The sequence below is a fragment of the Dicentrarchus labrax genome, unplaced genomic scaffold, assembly GCF_905237075.1.
Source record: "Dicentrarchus labrax unplaced genomic scaffold, dlabrax2021, whole genome shotgun sequence".
Lineage (NCBI taxonomy): Eukaryota > Metazoa > Chordata > Actinopteri > Moronidae > Dicentrarchus > Dicentrarchus labrax.
This window is the reverse complement of record NW_026136709.1, coordinates 13580299-13586298: the sequence shown is the minus strand read 5'-3', so window position 1 is coordinate 13586298 and position 6000 is coordinate 13580299.

Below are 6000 nucleotides of genomic sequence, written 5' to 3'. Positions count from 1 at the left end.
TTATTATCTCCACTCACATTGTTATCAGACCATAAGCAGTACAGTGGAAGTATGTACAGAGCATCTTTAAGGGATATTGTCCCATTAAGTTGCTCAGATGCCTCTCCCACAAGGATAAAACCTTTTATTTCTTCTATTAATGTTGGCTTCCGTGGAGTGCAGTAATGTGTTGTTGTTTTTACGAAGAAGTGAAAAATGAAACATAATTTGTGTTTTCATGGTTGTGTAAGCATTGAACACACTATCCACAAAGCATGTTATGCCCCTGCTTTTAATGGGATGTTGTTTATTTGAATTGTAAGGAGTCGCGTCTAATCGGGCTTTACCTCGCTTTACACCGGTGCAGAGATACAGTAGTGCTCTTGATTTGTAGGTTCCATATTAATGCAAAAGTGACAGCACTAATAATGCTAACATAACTAATTACCTTTAATAAATTAGATATTTTACCGTTTTAGTGTGCCGATCCTCATCTGCTACTCTCTGACCCAAAACTGACAATTGTGTTAATTGGATTTGATGAGGTTAGTTGACACAAATTTACGTTTAACTACATTAAAGTGAAAGGAAGTAGACATCGCCCTCAGAGTCATCAACTCAATCAACACTAATGACTCTAATGCTTCTTTGAATTTAATACTTATCGCACACTTAATTGAGGCTCACAGAAGAAAAGGTGAAGCAGCAGGACTGTGTGGACTGTGCTCGCTTCTGTTGTTTCCTGTGTTGTTTTACATTCTTATGCTAGAGACATCATTAGAATGAAATTAGAGTTATAGAAGTCACAGAGAAAGAGCAAATTTTTATGATCTCAGAGGAGATGAATCCCTCTTTTCATCTTCGCTTTCTTCTCTCTGTTTCTTGACCTTCACATTGTCTCTGCTGTTGTTTCTAATGCTTATAGTGACCAGATTTCCTTGTATAGCGTCACTTCAGTCACTCTAGCATGCTCTGAGGCTCTCCTCACCACAAGGATCCTTCGCAAAACAAAAGTCACATTTATCTCTATAATTGGCCTCAACGTTTAAGTGGATAATGTGGTTATTACTGCATTCTTTGTTTCATCTCTTCCCCTCCACCGCTCCTTCCTTTCTTTTCCCCATTTTCTCATTTTTTTTCCTCTATGGGTTTTTTTTCTGAAACTGTTGAGCTGGTAAGTTCAATGCAGAGGCACGTATGCACTCTGGAAAGGTAATCTAGAAGCCAGTTGAGCCATGACAAATAGGGACAGCTGGCCTAATTGAATCATTTGAGCTAAGACAGCTCAACTTGGTTATCCCCTCTGCAGCCCACACTGATATTAGTGCGGGAATCATTAGCCATGAAATCATGTCTGCTCTCTCTGACTGCATCCTTTATGACATGACAGCCAGCCCAGCCTGTCTCTTTCACTCTCACACCAAAAAGAGCCCTTCATCATAAACAGGCAGAGGTGGAGGCAACCAGGACTGAGTGGGAAGTCTTTTTTTTCTGGACCCTTGTTCATGTGAAACTATTTCATCAAATGCCATGTACAGAGTTTTGTAGTTACATGACGGCATTACTGTACTGCTAAATCACAGACATGTAAAGTAGGTTAATCTTATTCTGTTCCAGCAGGTTTGTTATCCTGTTCTCAAAACTACATATCTAAAAATAGAATTACTATTTTTTTATGTTTTTGTCTTCACATGTAACTATGGCTCCAGACTGTACGACATATGTTGCTTTCGAAGATATTTTCCTGTCCTCTTTTGGTAAAACAGTCACTTTCTGTCACACTTCATGGCCCATAATGAGACACAATTACAATCATTCCTGAAGACCATTTGCGAATAATGTAATCAGGTGGTCATGATGGGGTCCATCGAAGGATCTGGTGGCCCCCTTGGTGGAGGCAGAGAGGGGTGCCACATGGTCTTAGACCCCTCCTGCCTCGCAGCCTGTTTTCTGTGGTTCCTCTCTGCAGGACACCCCGTCATGCCAGGCGGTGCCACGGACATCGACAGAGCTGAGCAGCCAGGCAGACATCTCCACTGAGAGTGATATTAAGGGCGGACAAGGCATTGAAGAGTTAGTGAATGATTTGTCCTATTGCACAAGGGCTCCTGTTTTATTTGTTTAACGACTCAAATATGCCAAAGAGTGGAAAAACACTCCTTTAATGGCCACTATAAGCTCATTACTCTCCTCTGTAGCCTTAGTGTAGTGATGTAGGACATGAACCACAGTGACTATGAGCTCAATGGATGATCCCTGTGCTCTGCGTAATAATGGACATCCATCCCAGAGTGAGGATGCCTAGCTTAATGGAGCTCAGACTGGGGATACTGTGCAATGTTCAGGCCCATTTCCTTTTGACTCACATTCCACTGGGGTGGCATGACCCCAATGAGACGCCTGCTTTCCCCAGGTGGCAGTGAGCGATGCTCCTCCACAGTATCGGGGCAGGGGAGCGCGGAGACCCTTCTTTGCCCAATGGGCTGAGCTGGAAAAACAGACGCCCACACAGACTCTCACACATCTCTCACGCACACATACACTTAGTTCGCACCCTTCACAGCCCCCGGGGTCCCCAGCCCACTTTCAAGGAAATTTCGACATGAGCAATTATTGAGGGTTAGGGAGTGACAGGTCTATTCCAGGTTTCAACAGGCACACAGAAGAGAAGCGGACTGACAATCGTCTGGAATCGCCACTCAGGATGAGGCAGTGTGCTGGACTAAGTGAGCTGCGTGTCTGTCTGCTTCTCTTTTCCCCCCTCGGGGCTTTTTTAGTCAAGCGCTCTGCCTCTCCCTGGATGTTTACACATCATTAAGGTTCCCCTGTCTCATCTCTGCTCAGTCCTTTAAAGAACAGGGCTGCATTGGTCTGAGGTGGAGGAAAAGACCGTTTCTGTTCAAGCGTGAGAGAAAGAAAGCAGCGCTGCAGAGGAGGCAGCAGAATCCTGCAGACAGTGAGAAAACACTTCAGTTCATGTCAAGTGGAGCTGTTTGTGGAGTTTTCAGAGAAACTTGATGCCCAGACTTTCAAACAAATTTTGAGAAATGTTTTTGTGCAATAGTATTATACAACCTAACTTTTGTTTGGGCATCATTGTATCATATATTTGTTGGAACACACAATTAATCATATCATTTGCAGTTTTGTCAAATGTGCATATTAAACAAAATCTACAATTATTATCTAAAGTAAAGTAATCAGTGATTGTTTGTGCACATCATTAGCAGAGCTTTAAAAAGAACTTTAGAAATCTGACTTCTGAAAGAAAAAAGCAGGAGCAGGAAAGTCTGGTGTGTGGCAGACACGTTAGACAACACTGGTAATGAAGCATTGGCAGAAAGTGATAATTATTTTAATTAATGATAATGGTTTTAATGATTCAACATTTTGGCTAATTGATTATGATTGATTGCACATTACTAAACAAGGAAAGTGAATCAGGGAGGTAATCAGGGAGATGACAGCACAGGTCAACACTACAGCGTGACGGAACATACACTACACATGCTAATCAGACCCAGAGAGACGGAGAGAGGGAGAGGCAGAGGGAGCGAGATGGGCAGATGGAGGGAGTAAAAAGTAGTGAATGGGTTCTCTAGTAAAGGCATGCAGGAAGAGAAAATAAAGAAATGAAATAGATTGTGGAGATACATTTGTCAGAAAAAAGAGGAGGCTATCTTCAAGAGGGAAAAGGAAAACCAGACACAAATCATCCGGCGGACTCATTTGTATATAATGAAAATATGCAGATTTAAAATGACTTTCAACAAACTGTTTGGTTTGATGTGAATATCTTAACAGAGCAACCATACTGAATGCAGCTTCTATTTCTGTTTTAAAATATTTTACCCTAACAAACCTGTATTTTTAAATATGCAAAACTCAATTTACTTCAAAGATCTCTGTGTACTCACTGTAAGCTGCATTGTGTAGGTAAAATCTCCAACCTAATTGCAGAGGGTGAGGTGATATTGAACCGGACTGCATTCTAGGCATGAACAAGCACACGTTTCTTTGTCCAAGAGGTATCAGTCACACTATAGTGTCTCCTCACAGCCACTTGAAGTGTGTTTGTGTCAGAGAGGATGCATTGCACTTTCTGCATCCTCATCGTACCATAGAGTTTCACCCTGTGACCCAGCCGGTGATTAACATTTAAGGAGGATGTTGGTCCTTCTTCTCCTCTTTTCCATCTCCTTTTGCTTTTCTCCATCATGCAGACACTTGTCAGAAGGATTTTTTTTGCTTTCCGGACTCCCCCACTCCACTTCCATCATCAGTTGCTATTGTCTGAGCGTCTAACCGCACCCCACCCCATCCCCATGACATGCAAATCTGTCCCCTTGATTTCACTTTGGAGAGATGGTGAGTGGAGTGGCGAAGCGTCCTGCCCTCTGCCACCTTCCTCACCCCCTCCTCCTCTGTCTTTGCCCACCTCGGTCTCCTACTCTTACCCTCTGGATGGGGCGCTCCTCAAAGTGGATGGACTGGGTTCGAGTTTAATTAATGAAATGTATGATAATGTGATTTCTTTAATAGAATGACATAGTCTAATGGTGTTGTGTGATTATGATTAATATAGTACTTTGGTGGGAGAGAACATCAGCCAAAGGCTAAATGAGGACCTTCTCTCTCCAGTTCCAGTCCTGGACACGTTTCAGCTCTGCCTTGGACCTCTGAACAGGGCTTGTGTCTGTCTCTGAGCTTAAACAGTGACTGTGTACTGAACACAATGTGCTTTAGAGGGCCTACCATTTTAAAGGAATTGCTTGACATTTTGGGGAAATATTCACTTCTTTGCTGAGAGATAGATGAGAAGATCAATACCACTGTTACTGTATCTCTGTATGGTAAATATAAAGCTGCATCCAGTAGCCTAGCTGATTAGCTCACCTAAGCAATAAAGGGTAAACAGCTCCATTTTATGTCCAAAGGTTACAGAATCTGCCTACGAAGAAAGAAACATCGAAAGCTCACAAACTAAATGTGCAATAACTGATTTTTGGACACTTATAATCGCCTTTTAAGCTGCTGTGGCAAACAGTTTGTTGCTTATTTACATATCCAGTCGAAACGGAGCAACATTAGCATTCATTTGGAGTCATGTTTCCAATATTCACTCCCCTTTTAACTATGTGTCTATTTGCACCAATTCTTGAGGGAAATATCCCTTAGCTACTAAACGCTCCACTATGTCCCCTGCTAGTCACTAACTTTGTCTGCTATTTGGTGCTAAGTGAGTAGTGAATAGTTGGATTTTAGAGCTTTTCACTTTCCCACTTGTTAATATGAAAATGTTGACTATAGCCACTTATAGCCACAATTAATGTTGTATTTGTAAATCCATGCAAAAACTGAGGTTTAAAAATAACACAGGCTTTTACTGGAAGTCTAATGCTGGACTATTTCTTGGCCTGGCGCAGCAACTTCCTGGAGTCTCTGCTGGTTACCTGGCAACCTCACAATGACACTGATGGTTACCTTTGGACAGAGCCAGCTGTTCCCTCCTCTTTTTAGTGTTTAAGAGTGTTGTGCTAAGCTAAACCAATCAGCAGATGGCTGTAGTTTCATATATACAGTTACTCTTCAGAGCAGCAAGAAAGACAATAAACGTATTTCCCAGAATATCAAACAGAAATGGAATATAATGTTCATATTTTAATGGTATGTTTCTTTTAGTGAACAATCACCTGAATATAGAAATTGTTATGTGTTGTTACCTTAGAATGAACTGTTTTTATCTCTAAACGCTGGAGGTCACCTTCCATTGAGTCAGCCATGTTGAACCAACATGTTTCAACAGTAGCCCAGAAGGGTCAAGCGTTCATGTTTTCCACATATTTCGAGGCCGCTGTAGTTTCTTCTTCATGCTCGGATGAGGAGGGAAAAGCGACAGAGTTGCGATCTGCAATTACATGACTAGATGCCACTAAATCCTACACACTGGATCTTTAAATTGTAAACATATAGCTCATTAACCTTATCAATAAAATGTGTCAACCTATGTTCTCTTTGTGA